At 41.3% G+C, this 18,447-nt stretch overlaps 1 protein-coding gene across 7 annotated transcripts in view; it reads right to left on the reverse strand.

Moving 5' to 3' along the window:
• The window catches only part of MAPKAP1 (mitogen-activated protein kinase associated protein 1), a 137,907-nt gene that overhangs the window by 71,770 nt on the left and 47,690 nt on the right, over positions 1-18,447 (reverse strand). The gene's annotated exons all lie outside the window — the stretch shown is intronic.

The raw sequence follows: 18,447 nt of genomic DNA on the forward strand, positions 1-18,447 counted from the left end.
GTTCCTACTATTGTGTAAAGAGGGCTAAGGGTTAATGTGCAGGGGGCTCTTTCCCACTGTACATAAAACGGGAGGAATTAGAAACTGGTACTGCACATAGCAACAGAAAGGAGGAGGAAAGGGCATGCAGCGTCATGTCTGGGAGAGGTCAGGCTGGGCAGGCCAGCAGGTAACAACAGAACAAATTAGTGGGACATAACATGCATGAATCTCATGGGTGCAAAGGATTCAGAAACATTGCCTCTAAGCATAAGGATTACATGGCCATGGGCTACAAGCTGCTGCAAAGTGCTCCCACCAGGGAAAACCTATGTTAACCCTGCACCCAAGTAAGAGACTCAACAGCACAATGAACTGCCACGCAAAGAGATGCAGAGGGGGTTAGCTGGTTACAAGTAAACATGCTGTCTGGATGTCCAGGCAAGAACAAAACCAACTTATAACTGACTCCATAGCTAACCATTTAAAACTGAAGACAACCAAGAAGGATTAACTGGTATCATTGCATTTTACTGCAATTTATTGTATTAAAAAAAAAAAAAAATCTATTTGGCACCAGAGAGATTAAGACTTAATTGAAACATAAAGAATAAAGCAACATAAAAGATCTATTAAATGTGTTAGAAGACAAATGTATAGCTGATAGGACTCTATTTTTAAGCTAATAATCTTTTAAGCAGCAAAAATATTTTATATCCCCCCCCACAACTCCAACAAATTAACTGACATAAGGATGATATCCTTGCTTCATACCAAGAGAAAGAATTCTTCGTTAGTAATTCCAAGTAACCGAATACAAGTATTTATACTTTTAAGTTGCAAAAGTAAAAATAATTTAAAAATGAGAAGAATTAACCTTTGCATGAATGGTTGAACTTGAAAGTACTGAAAAAAATCCCCCAGTAATTTTCACCCCCTTTTCTGTCCAGCAGCCACCACTACAGACATTCACATCCCGTTCAAGGAGCGTTGAGCAGCCAGGACACGAGGCTCATGTGCTGCAGGATGCCCAGTGCTGCTGCTGCAGCTGAACTGCTCTTAGTGGTGGGAAGTGCCTGGAAAGTTCCCTCCTGTATTCTGAGCCCTTGCCAGACATCAGCACACACTGGGTTCACTACAGGATAGTTACCTTTCTGGCTACAAGAGCTAGAAATGAGATTTAAAAAGAAATCTGAAGTAGAACACAATAGATACAGACCAGAGGAACTCAATCCCACAGGTCAAATCCAGTCCACAGAGCCACGGCATGGTGGTAGGGGAGCAGTGGCAATTAATACTGCCACCCCTTCTCCACTGCCAAATTCCTAATCCCCACAGGGCCAGATTGGCACCGAGACACACCCCCCCCCAGTGGACCTCCCCTACCCCCCTCTGCATGGCCAGATCAGGCTCCCACCTACCCCATGCCCCAGATCAGGCCCACAGACAACCAGACACTAAGCCTCTGACCCCCCACAGTAAAAACTTGAGCACCACTGATACAGACCAATAACCAGAGGCAGAAAAGTTTAATCTAGCACTCCAATTTATCCCGTGTCATAACACAAGAACAAGAATATATCCACAAATCTGGTGGCAGAAGTAAAAGTGCTAAAAGGAAATAGCTTTACACAATCAAGAGGACTGGAAACTTCTTGCTGAGAGGTATCATTGATGCTAAAACCACAATGGGATTCAGAGGAAGGTACAGCATTTGGGTTGATAACAATCCGCTGTCGCATTAGACAGGAAAGATGTGTGCGAGTGATAGAAACGCTTCTGTGCCAGTGTGAACACCAATCAATCCCTACCTGAATGGGATTAGGAAGGAACTTCAAAATGTGGAGAGTTTATTACTTATCAGTCATCTGAGCCAGGTTACAAGTAACAGGGCTGAATAAAGAGGGGTCGGTCTTGGATTCCAGTTATTAGTCTAAGTTCCCAGGAGCCAAAAACCTAGGAACAGTGGATGCAGCTATAGCAATCACAAGTCGCACTATCTTCCTGGAGTTTAAAAAAGCTCGCTCACTCGGGAGGAATTGCGCAGAACCAAGTTAGTCCCTGCCACAACGTTGAAGCGGATTCCATCTAGAGAGACTTGGGTGACCCAGGAAATAAAACATGATTACCCAGATTCAACAAAGTGGCATCAAACTTATTAAAAGATTTTGTATAAAATTCAATGGAAAATCCATTTGGGGCCAGGGGCCTAACCATTTGGAGTTTCCTTAATAGCCTCCAATAAATCTGGTAGGCATAAAGCGGTTGTTAAATTAACATTTTCTTGATGTGTCACCTGTGGCACAGTTAATTTGTCAAAAATTCTTTTAGCTTGTCACTGGACACTGTATATGGTGACAAAATATCGCCTTAATTTTCTAAGAATTGCACATTCTAGCTCCATTAGGCTTTTATTGTTAGAGATGCCCCACCTGCCTTTCATAGAGGTAAGTGGATCCTTAAACTGGATCCATTCAAACACATTTAAAAAAAATACAAGCCTCTCACAACAATTGCTCATGGGCAGGCTAATGCTGTCACACATCCCACAGTCTGACCTCAACGAAACTGCAGCGTGACATTTTCACCAAATGTCACCATGCAGAAACAGAAATGCTGCTTGGCCAGAGAAGGCAGGATCCTGTGGGCGAAGTGCAGGGTTCCCAGGCCTGCCAGTGGCTGGCTGTGATCAGGACCAAGTCACTGAGCCCCTTTGGATCCCAGATCTCCCACCAGAGCAGCAGTGCTCCTTTAATCATTCGTGGTGCTCCGAGTTTATCTGTTGATATGCACAGTGCAGCTCGTCTCCTGCTGCTTTGAACTGCAGTCCCTCGTTCTGAACATAATGTTGCTGAACAATGCAAGTTCCTGAATTAGTAAAAACGTCTTCTTTGTTTTATACTGCTTTTTGATCAATCAAATAATTGGCCAATTTACTGACTGGGGAAGAGGAGGGAGGAGAATGAAATGAAAATAGAAACTAGGAAAGCCTTGCTATTAATATACAACTTGCATCTCAAAAGGAGATTCGGTAGAAAGGATTGCTCTGCTTACAGAAGTTCCACATATGAAATGCTTCCTAAAATTAACAACGCCACAACAGAGTAGGGCAAAATATGTGATTTGTGGATATCCAGGAGGTGATCCACATTCATCTGGGCTCACAGTGAGCGAGCGCAGGCAGCTTGACGGTACGTACGGATGGTGCTGCAGTATCCAGACACAGCACTGCGAGTTAAGGATGGAACCAGGAGCTCCACTATGAATTTTCATAGCTTTTGTGGGATTGGATCATTAATGTAACGAGCTCGGGTGTTTAATTATACAAGCTGTAGGTGCTATAATGATGACAGCATCAAGGAAACAGTTTATACAGAATAAATTCCATTGGCCTCATACAGTTTTAGGAAACCCCTACATTATTAAATCATTTTATACAATAAAAATCAATATGCTTTAAATATAAAAATAGGGCTTTAAAACCATAAAGAAGAAATACATATTTTAAACTCCATCAATTTGTGCAATACAAGGAATCTTTGTATGATTTAATATCAACTTTTAATGAGAGTCCATCAGAGAATGTACACCTTTCTCCATTCCCAGATGATGTATCTCTTGAAAAGGTTACAGTGTGGCCATTAATACACTTCTAAATTATATAGGAAATTTGATACAAAATGAGCCTACCCCCAAGGACAACTTTACCCTAAACACAGTTCTAACACATCTGAATAATGAAAAGCTGCTAAAATATTCATTGAGAAAATTGTGTATGTTGTACCCCTCTCATATCTGGGTTTTTTTCCCCAGCATATATTGGTGGAAAATTAAAACAAAGTCCATAAACATTTCTTAGAGAAACATGTGATTAATTTTGTAACAATAATAATTTATTGAATCTTCGTGTACAATAGAGTTCCATGACTAAATATTATATCACTTTAAGATTAGATGTTCTAATGATATAATGCAAAGATTTTACTGAATAATTATTTAGTGAAAGTCATAAAAACCTCTTAAAATTAATCTTTCATGCACATCCAGCTTATCCAAAGTTAGCATTTAATTAGATGGCCTTGGCACAAATGAGCTTACTACTTTATTTGCTCCATCAGTATATGTCTCTCCAGTAATTATAATTAATTCAAGTCATTGACTCACCTCCTCACAAACAATGTAAAACATTAGACAAAATGGAAACAAATGGAGATCTTTTTCCAAATGTAAAATTTCTCCTCTCCCCTAAATTGTATAAGTGAAATGTTTTTATTTTAGCTGACAGACTATTTAGTACGACAGACCATTTAGAAATCATATCCCATATGTGACTCAATCTAATACGTATTTATATCAACATTTAAAAACAGTTCAAATGTATGAAGAGGAGAAAAACAAACAATCGAAACCCAAACAGATTAAGTCAAATTTGAACTCCCAGTTTATATATTCTAAACATAAATATTGTCACTATTTATGTGACTAGGTGATCCAAACTCAAATGTTTCCATCAGCAAAGACACTATAATGCTTTTGTAGGTAGGAAACACATGAAAGCCACTGTTTTTCTATACATACAATGGATTCTTTTCTTTAAGTAAAACACACTGCTAATGTTTCTAGGCTGATCACTTGTTAATGAAAACAATAAGAAATAGGACAAACTAGAAGCGAGGTTTATTTGAAAGATAAAGCAAGTTCTTAGGAGAAGAGGATGGAGGCTGGTCAAAAAAGGAGGTTTGAAAAACCAACACAATAACTACTTAGCTACCCCAGAACAGGTTTAGCATGGTTTTTAACATGTGCGACAGAATGCCTGGTAGCATCGCACAGCAGGAAAGTAGTATTTTGGCATTTGGTTGGGCTGCGAAATCCTGGCTAAGACCTTCCCACCCTGTACTCCAGGGGGGGTCCACAGCCCAGACCAGCCCTAGCCAGAGAGACAGGGGCCTGGGATTTGTTGACTGTGGTGCAGGCAGCCCCTGCCTGGATTAAACCCAGGTCCCTCTGACAACATCCATGTGTTTATTTTATTTACATATTTTCCCAACAACTCATGAAACCATCCATTCAGCTGACTTCTACGTTCATGTTCCGGGAACAGAGCTAGGTGCCAATGCTCACGTGCAAGCCAGTGCTCATTTCCTTCCCTTCTAGGATCTCATGTCCCCAGCGTCTCTCAGCCAAGGATGGGGGGCAGGAGTGGCATTTGTTTCATCAGGTGATAACGCTGCCCCTCTCCCCATCATCAGATGCTGGCCAGTTTAAGTAATCTATTCAATATACCAGTAATAATGCCAACAAAGCTAAGCTGGTGATCGGAACCAAGTAATCAAATTAATTGTCAATAGCTGCTCCCCTTTGCTAACACATGGGTTATCATTTATCTCACTGCGCTGCATATAGCAGAGTTAGCAGATCGCAAAGTAAAATTCCATTAACACCCGTTCTTAATTTATCTTATTCATGCTGTCAGTGTTCATAAAAATTTAACCCTGTGATTTCCTGTTATACAAAACATAACAAAATATAAATATTTTAAAGCAAGGCAAATACACTATTTTTATACTAAATTGTTGACTTCACTTAGCATGTCTGCCTTCTTTAGCACCACGCCATTTTTCAATTAAAGGTCCAGATGTTTCAAAGGCTCCAGTAGGCAATGACAGTTATGAGAAATGCTTTATCTGCATCGCAATGATCACTACAACATCAGCTCCAGGCTGCATTAACATACTCATGTTTTATTCTAGCCCCCCTCCTAACATACCAGTTAATTATACAACACACAGCTGAGAAATATAACCTCCAGAGCTGGACAGTTTCCTTACAAGCTTCCACCTGAACAAATTTTATATAGGACCTCAAAAAATGGTGAATTAAATATAGAATTGCACGATCAAACATTCAGAATTATTGCCTGTTCCCTGCCTGGCATTCACTCCCACAGTTTAATAAACCTGGGTACACTCTAAGCAAGGAATAATATATAATTCATATAACAGAGGCATATTCCAATCATATTAAAGTGTACTTGCTTATACAATTCACCTCAAATGAAAAAATGTTTTCCTTAAAAGTGTTATAAACATGATTTCCTGTTCTGCTTTTCTTTTGCCAAATTCCTTTGGAAGGGAGGGGAAAAAAAACCCAGTCTTCTGGTATAGTCCAAGAGGTCTCATTTACTTTAATGCTAATACCAGTCTTTAGACAAGTTCAGTCCATCTTTTCTCCTGCCATTTCCAAATGGCATCTTCCTAGGAATGAAATACAGCCCTATGCAGCAGGCCAGCACAAGACCTATGCATCATTAAAGTCATGCACAGGACTTCGTGCCAGCCTTTCACTTCAGCCAAGGTGGTACTGGCTCACCATGGAGATTATATTCTTATCAACACAGTTACAACCGTTTGCCTGGAAAACGAAAATGCACATTGCGATTTATCAAAATGCGACTGCGATAGGCACTACAAAAACGCATTCATTACACAAAATGAAGTAACCTTGCTTTTTCATATACCTAAGGAAAGGGATGGCCTACTTTACAAGTATTATTTACATTTTCCTTAGTAATAAACATTTTAACTTAATACTGGGGAATAAAGACTTCTTTGTCATAGCAAAGTGCAACAACAAATTTAGGATTAAAACCTACACCCATAAGCACTGTGTGTTTGTTTAGAAATATGCCATGAAATGTTTTAATGAACAGATGCTACTCAAAAGATAAATGCTTGTACAAATATTCAATCCTTAAACAGGTCTGACACTCTAATCCTATGCTGGTGTTGCATAAAGCAGACAGCTTAAGTTCCTTGAGGACATTATCCAACCTTAGGTGGAACGTTTTTAATACATCACCATGTCACTTTTTAATGTGCCACAATCTATTAACCACATGGCAAACTAACAGAGATTTTTAAAATATGGGTTTTATAGCTTTGTGCTGGTGATTAATTAAATAAATAGCCAGTGTTTCACAAATCATCCCTCTAATTAGTTTAAACCAGACACTTTGCATTCACTGGCATTATTGCCATCTGAAGCTCACAGAAGGGCAGGAGCGTTACAACGACGAATCTGTGCTCTTCTGAAACACATCGTCACTGTGTAGCCACGGCTGGCACAGTACCACGCAGCCCCGAGGCAGAGGTACAATCTTCACAGGTGCTGCAGTCAGCTGGAATTTGACTCCAGCTGCTTGGAAAGATGTTCTCTTTAATTATTCTCCCTCATCCTGAAGGAAACAATGGCGATAACAAAGAAGAGAGTTGTATCTGAAACGCAATCTCAAGTAGCAAGCTGTACATTCAGAACTGCGCAAATATTTAAGGTAATGCCAGAAATCCAGAATGATGAACGAACCGCCTGTCCTCTTTCAGCACTTCTCGGGGGCTGCGGTTACAGGTTATAAATACTCAAGTAGAACACATTTCAGGAAACTACCCAAAACTAATCATTAAAAAAGGCCCAAATCTAGGGGGTCAATTATTCTTGAAAAAGAAGAGAAAACCACCATCTGTAAAATGTTCCTGAAAGCTCTTCTTTTGTACAGTGCCCATCTAGAAAGTTTGTTACTACTCTCAGCTCAAACTAAACCCTTCATGGTTAAAAAGTTGAGTGTTAATACAGGTTTTTCTCTTAAATTATTAACAGGGGACTCCTACCTTATCTTAGTTTTCACACGTATGTATGTTCTGAAGTATTAAATGACATGACCATAACTCTATTTTCCCTTTGTTACTGAGTCTAGAAAGCTTACGAGTGGGTCGCAGCTTGATTACTCACTAGAGATCAGCGCTTATCCCCCCGGCGCGTGATATTCTCTCAGCATCGGTGACTAAACAGAGGGAGGGCTCATTTTCACAGCCCATGGGAAGAGATTCACAAGCTACTTTGAACAGAGATGGAGGATGAGGAACAAGTCCCACTCAAGTTCAACACGGGCATGAGACCGGCAGCCCACCTCACTTCAATATGCTGTCTCAACTGCTCTCTCGGTAAAAGGGCGGAAAAACGCTTTTAGACCTATTTCAGAAGCATGGTCTGTGGAGGAATTGTGTCTAGCATTTTAGGGACACTGAAACTGCTAATTATTATAGCTGGCCAAAAAGCTGTATATCACGCGCAGTTGACCACTGGGTTGCTTTTGGCATCGTGTGTAAAAAGTTGTGATAGCAAAGAAGAGGAACCTGCAGCATCTGACCTGCGACAAACACTCTGGACCTGATTATAATGTCAATCAGGGAACACAGGACCTGAACAGATGAGGCTCTGCACGCATTGTTCAAACTAAGTCTGAACAGTTATTAGTAAAAATGTCAAGAAGCTGATGGTGACAGAATCCTAAAGCTACTCCTGAAAGCAAGCTGCATCTCATTGGATGTTTGTCCTTATATAAAAAGATGCATACACAGAAGTAACAGGCCAACATGTCCTTTTTCATATTGATTCTTGCCTTCCAAAGAAAAGGAAGAACTGTCTTGATGCTCTGTTAAACAGGACTGTCTGCTCATGGTGCAATAAGCAGGGAAACTAATGCCCAGAAAAGTTCACTAAGGCCTTTAAAGTAAGAGGCCCACCTTTCAGTAAGCCCAGAGTAGCCTGATGAAGTCTCTCCGGTTAAGAGCCAACTGGACGCAGCTCGAATAATGCATGTTACTGTGCAGCATGCATCTCTGGTGTTCTTCATTCTCATACAATAAACTAGCTCCAGAAAAACAAAATATCTGCCCTGCCTCTGCCACCTCAAATATCTTCATGGAAGGGCTCAAGCTAGGAGATGGAAGGAACAAGCAGGAACATTTAAGGACACTAGCTGTCCTGATCTACAATGCAATACAAGACTGTCTGCTAAGTGGCAAAATGGTAACAAATACAGGACCTCAGCACACTGAGCTCAGGATTGTAAGACATGCACCACGAGGTCTCAGGTTTGAGGATTCTCCATGACTGCAGCTCTTTCTAAACTTGCACCAGAGTTTTGGTCCAAGAGTTTTTCTCCCCAGGGAAGACGACTTCTTCGTTGAGATGCAGTGATGTAGCCTAGGAAATTTCCCAACAGCTCAATTTACTCAGAATCTGACCCTAGCTGTATGTCTACAGACAGAAAATGTTTGATCTTTTTTTTTTTTTTTTTTTAAATGAATCAACAGTGCAGTTTTGTCACTATATATTTTTAGAAAATGGTATTTGTTATACACAAAAATAACTTATGCATTACAATCCTATGTCATTTGCCAAATTAAATTATTCTTTTTTTCCCCCCTGTGATTGTGTCCAGAAAGCTATGCATCAAGTCCTAGGGGAGTTGCTCATCCCTGTGTTCACTAGATAGTGTGCACAATAGATAATTATTCAAACTATATTATTAGTGCTTGTATCTGATATTTTTATGGAAAATGGTCCTAATACAAACAAAGAGGATGAAAACCTTCATTTTTACTTCTTACTTTGTGTATATTTTCACAGCATAATAGATATTCTTAAGTGATAAAATGACTCATACATACATTGTTGTTCAGATGAAATAAAACTATAGTCCTGGCTATTTTTGGTAATTAAAGTTTCTGCAGCACTTTCCAGAAGATCAGAAAATTAATCTTAATATCTTGACTAACATCTCTTGCTGGTAATTGCATTCTAACTCTATATATTTCCGTCACGCTTGCAACTGGGTATAGGATAGGTCTTCACTTCCTACTCGTTAACCGTTGGTTCATATTGGAGCTTGTGAAAGGTGGGTGCCTTTCTGGGTAAAAAGGATGCCTGAATAAAGTTTAAAAATGTGCTGGAATGAATAGCACAAGGTATGGCCATTGCTGAGATAGCAGGTTTGAGTTCTTGGGGTGAGAAACTATTATGGTGAAGTGAAAACAATGGAGTCTAATTCAAAGACAAGCAAGCCACCTTGTATGTGGCAGAAAATACACTCCAGAATTACAGAAGACTGCATGGTTGGAAAAGAAACCTAGGACTAGAAATATTTAAATGCTCTCTGTTTCTCCCCTAACCCAAGCCACTATTTTTTTATTCCTCACATCTTTTCAGTTTAAAAGAGCTTCCCTGAAACAAATGGCTCTTGCTATTGCCAGCTGTCTGCTACCTTGGATCTTGTGCATCAATAAAGGTTAGTACCAATACTTCAATGCCATTGTGGAATTTAACTTTAAAAGCATTTGTATGTAAAATGTGCCATTTTAACTAAAAGATACACTGATGGAGAATCAAACAGCCAGTTGTCACCTATACCCAATATGAAAGAAAAACAGAGAAAACCCACTACGCCACGCAAGGAATAGAAAACAGGCTTTAAAGCATTTCCAGGTGTTATAATCAGAAGGCACTCTCCACCCCCATGATTTAAACCAGCACCTATAGTAGTACAGAGTAGAGAGGCTTCGGACAGGTACACACTTCTTATGATAAAGCAGCCTGGATCCAGAAAAGGACTGAGGCATCTCAAATCAGATTCAGGCAGTTTTCAGGCACCAAATCCAAAACTTCAAGCCAATCCTGGGGGTATCTTGGGCTGTCAGGTCCCCTTGATGGCTACTATTTCCCTACACTACACTACACTAGCTGTTCGGATTATGCATTTTATATTAAACAGACATTGGATGAAAAGCAGAACTAGTTCTGGGAGCAGAAAGCAGAGGCCAGAACCTCCCCATCACTTCCCAGCTGGGTGCTGTAACCATTAAGCTAAAAGCATCTGCATTCTCCTTGCTTTCCTTCAGGCCCTTGAATCCTGTATGCAAGGCTGCATGGGGCTCAGTTCCAACAGAAGGAACGGGAGAGCCCCTACTCTGCATCGTCTACAGCCGAGAGGAAGCGGCTGGTTCCTGGGAGCGTGAGGCTGAGAAGACCTAGACCACAGGCCTCCCACTTTGCTAGACCAACTGCCAGGCCGCTACATGAAAGGTGGCACCATCAATAATTACATTCAAGAAGAGAAAGGTGGGCTGTGCTCAGGTCTCGTGAGCAGCAGGTGTTGGTGCTCAGCCTCAGGAAAAGATACTGGGACGTGGATCCTAGACAGACAGAGGTGTTTCCCAAAAGCCCCAAGTCAGATGCCCATGTCTGGAGAAGGACAGGACTTGTAGGGCCACACATGGTGCTGGGAGTCTGGATTTTGAATCCGAATCTGAAGAGCAGGCCCTGCTGTGTCTAACTTCACTGGATCTACATCTTTGTCTAAATTACTGTTTACTGTAGGTTTTCTATTTATTCTAAAAATCTGTGCTCAGATATTTCCCTGGTGTTTTCTTCTTGCCAGCTGCAGCAAAGCACTGCACTAAGCCCAAACAAGTCGGCTTAATCTTTGAGCAAAATGATATTTCCACAGAGGATTAAGACAAGCATTCTTTGTAAACCAATTTCCCTTACTAAAAATAAAAGACATTACCAGCACCAAGAGAAACACAGAGAGACAAGGCATACTTCTCTTTGTTTCAGACATGCAAATAAAAAAAATCTGCTTGCCAAGGCAGCCGGAAGAGTGCATCTTTCATGTCAGGAGTTCCTGGGTTTTGGTACGGATGATTTTCCTCGGGAGCAGAGCAAAGCCAGGCCCCAAATGGGGCGCGACAGTCTCTCTAAATGGAAAGGTAAAATGGGCACACTGGTCTTTCATCCCAACTTTGGTTATATTATCGAGGTTCTCCATCAGTAGTTTGTGTACACAAGTTTTAAAGAATTGTTCAGGTAAGAGAAAAAGGGATAGTGGGAATGATAAGAATTGCAACTCTTAGTACAGTGATGTATGAATGCTGGTTTGAATATGCTTTTATTTTCTTAATATGGGCCTGAACTAAAACAGCTAAAATATCAGCCAAATTAAAGACCCTGAAAATACCAGTTCATAAGGAAACAAGGGCATTTAAGCGCAATATTTTGTTATCACAGGAAAGATTTGCATCTGAAGATTTTTCCAGTATGTCAAAAATCCCCCACGGCAGGCAGTAGGGTCACTGTCTCCTCATGACACTTTCATAATTTGAAAGCTTTTGTTTCAAGCACAAAGGTTAGAATAAACGAGTGACCTAAGAGATGCTCACTGTGACCCCAAAAACATGGATCTGAAGAAAAGAAACTAGACTGTGTTGTAAATAAGTGAACGTAAAACATATACATTCAAACCTAATGAAAAAGCAGACACTGAATATATTTGCTAATAAAACCAATCCATTTTTCGTTGACTCTTAGGAATGTTAACTTGTGGACATGTTTTTCATCTGTAATTAAGTGAAAGACAATGACATTAGGCTAAAACTAAAAATCAATTAAACAGAGTAAAATGCAGCACAACTCAACCAAGAGATTAAACTAGACTGTCTTACAAAACATATTTTTAAAAATTTTCTTCTAATTTAACTTGTTTTAATTACATGTCCATTGCTTTGAAAATTCTTTTTACCACAGCAGATCCATCCCCAAACTGTACAGTCATTAAAATTGTTCCCTACACCTCATTTTAATTGGCCATTTTTCTTTCTTCTCAACAGTTTTGATAACATCCCATGGTAAGAAGCTAAGGCTTCGCATTTTGGAGGCACACTTGTTTCTTTCAAAATGTCCTCAAATCCTCCAGTTATTTATAGGGCAAGTTCAGAAGCATTTAATGAGCTCCCACTTGTACTCACAACAGTCTTTATTTCACATTATTTGAAATTCATCTGTACAAGGAAAAGTAGTGCTTATTTCAACACAACAGACACCAGTAACTTAGAGCTCAGGGTGCTGAAGTGCCTTCCTAATGAGGACAATCATGAAGAAAACTCAAGGAAGTCCTTAGGAAGGGCAACACGAACATCCAGACAAACCTGCACTTACAAGTCCTCCACCCACAAAAATGAAGCCCCAACACGTCCCCCGTTCTGGATTCCTCCAGCAAAATCCTCTTGTGCTTCAAGCAGCGAAGTGGCTTGGTCTGCATGTTGATGCTGACTTGGCTAGCAAACCACCTTCCAGTGACAGTGCTGGAGAGAGGAAAGATGCCCATCAAGCAATATGAACTCTTCATTAGACTTTACTGTTTTTTTAATCTGGCAATGATATTTCAAGTGGGATGAACTTGAAGGCCAGCTGGAGAGCTGGGGCCCCAGAGGCAAGGCTCCTCCCAGGCTTCTCATGGAAACCCTCAGGGAACTCTTCAGCCCAAGTCTCCATCCCCATTTCCCTACAATATTATTACTTATTTCAACACAACAAATACCAGCCACTCAAATGTCACATGCACATGGACATCCTGCAGTGGAAGCAGAAGATAAAATGAGTTGCAGATACTTAATCTATCTGCTTCCTATCAAGTCAGAGAAGTTGTTTGATAGAGAACTGGAGGGGTTTTAGGGTCTCTTACTCCTCCTCTCAACCAGGGATTTTAAAATCAACCCACTAGATGAGATCTTATTAAGATAAAGAGCAGTCTGAGATATCTCAGGCGTTGGTACATTCGGAGAATTCTGTCACAGGGATAGAAAGGAAGAAAGACAAGTAGGGCTGAGTTTCATAAAGAGTTTTTAAAATATTCTGGACAGCAACAACATGACTGCTTTTGTTCACCAGTTCCTTAAGAAATTTAAAATGGAACTTGATGAAACAGCCCAATGATCCTGGTGGGAAAACGGGGTATTCTGTAGAGCTTTATGCTGCAGTAAAAGAAAAACAGTTCAATGCAGTCTGAAAGGGAAAGTCATTATTAATTTTTCCATAACATGCTACCTGCTTACACAAACTATTATTGCTGCTCCTCCCCACTGTGCCAAATGCAGCTTTAAAGCCATAAATGCTTTTAAACTTTCTGTCTCCATTTCATGGCCAGCCACCTCCTCCAATCAAGATGGAACGGGTACTATAGCAGCTTGGTTTCCCTTTCGCACTGATCACAAATTCAGGAAGACACAACAATGGCAGAATTATAGTTATTTTAAGATGTTCTGTAACACTATTGCCAATGTATCATTCTGCATGAATGACAGTTACTGCTTTCTGCAAGATGCCTTTAGTGCCTCGTTTTATATCAGTGTATGCCTTAAGTGCATTCTTTTTCACTTTAAAGGTAACCCCTCATCTGAATCTGTCCAGCTGCAGTGCAAAGTAACCAACAAAACCAAGGGGAAGGTTGTTATAAAATAACAAAGCAAAGGGAAAATTGCTTGTTTTTGTATTTCAGTTGTCTCCCAAAATCTACTGCTGCAGCCATTTTAAAGATGGCATGCCTGAAACTATTCCATTATCAAGAAGTAATGGCATCACAGCAGGCTAAAGTTAATTATCTGACATATTGTTGTCGCTCAAAGACATGCCTTCAAGAAGCAATGAGAGCTGCAGGAACTGCAACCCTCAACACACCCCAAGGTATTCTGAGAGCAGGAAAGAGGTCCTCACGGTCCAGTTAAGGGACTGAACGCTCAGCATCCACTTACCAGCTGGCAGGAAAGCTGGACTGGTAGGACGGTCCCTTACCCACTTTTTAAATGCTCAGCGGGTCACTGCCCTTCTGGGGGCAGCGCGTGTGAATGGTTCTGCAGAGCTGATCCTGAGGGGCAGCAGGTAAGCAGCACTGCACAGGACGTGCTTTCCCGAGGGCCCCGGAGTGCAGGGGGAGGCAGCAGGAGCATGTGGGTTACGAGGGCTGCTCTGGCATGCCAGGCTCCTGGCACAAAACCGCTGTGCAACACATCTGAGAAAGCAGATCCCTTCCCATCCCCAGTGCTAATGTACGATTCCTCCCACCCCCTCATATTTCAGAGGCTACCACAGAGCCCCCACCCTCCCACAGAGGTCCGGGATTGTGTGACCACATTCTTCCACACGTACTAGCAGCTGTACGTGTGCCCAAACCCCTTCTCTCCCCAGTGCTCTGTATCTCCTGTTCTTCTAGCCCATGCACAACTGTCATCACTTTAAATACTGGGTTGACAAAGAAAAAAACCAAATCTGGCTGCTTTAGAGCCTGTCCTACACCCCAGGACTCTCCTGTTCCATTTTCTTGTCCACAGCTTCATCTACCTTTTCTATCCTTGTCTTCTGTGTTCTGTTTAAACGGTGTAAACTGGTAGAATGGATGATCTTACAAGATGTTTTTAGCAAAAATGCTAAACAATGTAAATGCCATTCTTTTACGGCGTATAATTGTATTGTCGTGGTAAAAGCTGTGAATAAACTACTACCACCAGGTGCAACTGTCCCCCAGGCAGACAGAAAGAGAAATGGCATCAGGCTGAGCACAACACCTCCCTCTCCTTGACCAACTACGCGGTTGCAGTGACTGCACGTTTGGAACTGATGTGTGCCAAAAGGAAGATAATATCAGCCCCTACCAAATAACACGTACAGCATTATTTATTCACTCCTCTCACCCATCTAACAAGCTTTCTGATATGCCCACAAGTTTGCGATAGGAGTACGTTAATTTAGAGATCACTGAAGTGTACAGGGCACTTGACAAGCAAGACGAGGTCCCTGTAGGAGGAGCTTGCACTCTAACTCAAATACGATTCATGGGATGATGGCTCGCGCAAGAATCGAGGGCAAGAAGGCTTTGTGGAAGATGTGGATTGGAGGAGGAAAGTGCAGAGGAAGGCATGAAAGGGAACACAAAGGCAGAAGTGGGAGGAAAGAAAGGGATAGGGACATGAAAGATTGAGGGCAGAAATGAGCACAGAGACATAGGCCAAGGCCCCACTTTTCCTTCCAAGGTTATGAAATAGCAAAGTATATAAAAGCCAAGGGCAGGAGCTATCGGCTGACTAATCTTTATCAACACAGTCAAATTTCCTCCCTGAACTGCTTTATACAAGTCAGTAAAAACAGCAGCACTTAAGTATTTTGCACTGAATTCTCATTTAGTCCAAGACGGATTTTCTGAGTACTGATTCATAAGCAAACACAGATCTTCATATGCACAGACCTATGGAACAAACCTATCCTCTTTCTTCATGCTACTTGGTCCCAACTTGTTTAAAAAACCCATCAGGCTTTAAAATCAAGTCCAATTCCAAAAAAAACTGACCAGTGCTTCCTTCAAAAAAAAGTCAGCAGCCACTCTAGTAACTGATGTGCAACTGTTTTTGTTGCTGTTCTTGTAAAACCTGAAGCTATTGTGCCAAACCCCTCCATTTTTTCAAGGCAAATATGGAGAAGGGCGAAGGTAATTATGTACTCATAGTCGGTGTAGCAAATCAGTTAAATTAAACCTGTATTTCACCCAAGTTGTAGAGGATGCAAATAACATCACTAACTTTTCTAATTTCATACTCTAGTACTCCCAAGTAAATAAAAGGGAAAAAAAAGTAAAGTTTTTCTCCCTACAAATAGAAACTGTCACTTACTAGGCTGTGATCTTTTCAGCTCATGCATCCTAAATGCATGCAGAGATATTATATGCACTTTCTATTTAGCAATTTAATTATATCTTTGCAGTCAGAGAGTGGCAATGGTTTGCAGTAATAATCAGGTGAAAGCATTCTCACATTAATATGCTGGAATCCGATGTGTTAATTTGATGCAACTTTGCGTTGACAATATGTGATTAATTTGTTCTAAGGCTAGCTATGCTTCCAGCTCTGACAGTTTAAAATGCTGGGTTTCTTTATCCATATCGCTATTTGACACGCCTTAGCCCACTGCTTTGCTAGGACCGCTGTTAATTTGTAATGAACTGGCTTTTCAGGGGGCTCCTTCATTTTTAATTCTGTCAGTGTCACCTCCTTGAGGAAAATTACAAGTTTCCTTAGGTGTGATTACTGCCAAGTGCTGCTGATAAGAGGTTTGAGAAAACAGGGCTTTATAAAGAAGTCAGTATTTAATCTGCTGAAACAGATTTATTGCCTCTAGACAGATAAATATAATAGAAAGTTCTCTCATTTAAAAGTCATTTTCAACTTCTTCTTTACCTCCACCCCCAAAATAAAAATACCTAGACAGTCTGGTTGTACAACGATTTGTTTATGGAAAGAAAAGGAGATTATAAAGCATTTACAAATATAACTTAAGTGCTAGTAATAACAGACACACAATTATATTCATGTACAATTTAAACCTGGAAAGAAATAGAAGATGCACAAAATTGCTGTAATGAGATAAAAAATAATCCAGCCAAATCACGATGGGGCTGATCCTTATTCACGTGGAAAATCGGCAGCACTTGGTCCCCGCCACGTGCCCAGGGCTTCCCTCCAAGAAGGGTGATTTACTGGGAATCACACCCAGCCAGACTTCCTGGGGTACCACCTCCTCTTTCCAAAACTCCCTGTGACATTAACCTACCTCCCTTGTCTCTGGGGTGCTGACAGGATACTATTTCTTGTACTCGGGGCAAATTAAATTGGCATCGGAGAATAACCCTGCCTCAACTCTACAAATGATGTTGGCAGTAGCAGTAAACATGGTTTGAACATCTCCTGCTAGAACAGGGAATTACATTTTAAAAGCTGCCCATAACCACGTGACGTCTCTTAGGCTCTTCATACAGAGAAAGAGACAAATGTTAACTACACATTAGGTCTAGGATGGGTGGCCAATTGGCATTGCTGATACCCATTTTAATCTTTTAATAATAATTAAAAAAACCCGGTAATCTGTGCGTCAGGTGAACATCGTGCTGCCACTCATCACGGAAGTATCGGAGCACCTTCCAAGCTTGCAAAGAAGAATTTTTTCCAGATATTTGACTTGATCTAATAAAAAATATCAGCTTTACCCAAAGAACCTTGTCTGCCTACATCCTTAGACCAACGGGCTACAACTTACACCACCCCTGGAGCACCTTCCAGGCAGAATCAACAGAACAAGCAGAGTCCTCGGCGGCCTATGCTGGAATGCACCAAGTGCACGGACCACCGAGGCGTGTACACACGTGCCTACATCCGCTATGCTCCTCTACCTACTTCTTCAGATTTCAGCCACCCAATCCTGACACCTTCTCTTAGATTATCAACTGTTGGGCACAGGGACACTGCATTCATCTGTGCTTGTACAGAGCCCTACCCAAGGAGGCCCCGACCCTGCAGACCTCAGGAGGATACAATTTAATGACGACTGCTACTCCAGTGGTGAAATGAGGTACCACTGGAAAAGGATCCCACTAAACACAATCACTGACAGATGTGCTATCACCTAAAATATGTGCTCACATGAATCAGTTTCCCACTTTGTGCAGCATCCAGTCGCCCTTCACCACAACACAACAGCTCCAGAGTCCGAGCATCATAACCCCCAAAGGACTTGTGCCCCAGGAAGAAGCTTTACAAACATGTGAAGATGTGCCTGAAAGTGGGGGAACAGCAAGCTCTCCCACCCTGGTGGTGGAAGCAGGGGAATTAGGTTCCACCCCACGCTCACGCTCTCTAGGACTGATCCTTGTCTGCATTACAAGTCAAGCCAATCCCGAGGCCACTGTGACCACTGGGGCACCTTAGACACTGCATCACTGTGATTCTCTGGGCAAAGTGACCTGGTGGCATC

The sequence above is a fragment of the Crocodylus porosus genome, unplaced genomic scaffold (assembly GCF_001723895.1).
Source record: "Crocodylus porosus isolate Cpor-Errol unplaced genomic scaffold, CroPor_comp1, whole genome shotgun sequence".
Taxonomy (NCBI): Eukaryota; Metazoa; Chordata; order Crocodylia; family Crocodylidae; genus Crocodylus; species Crocodylus porosus.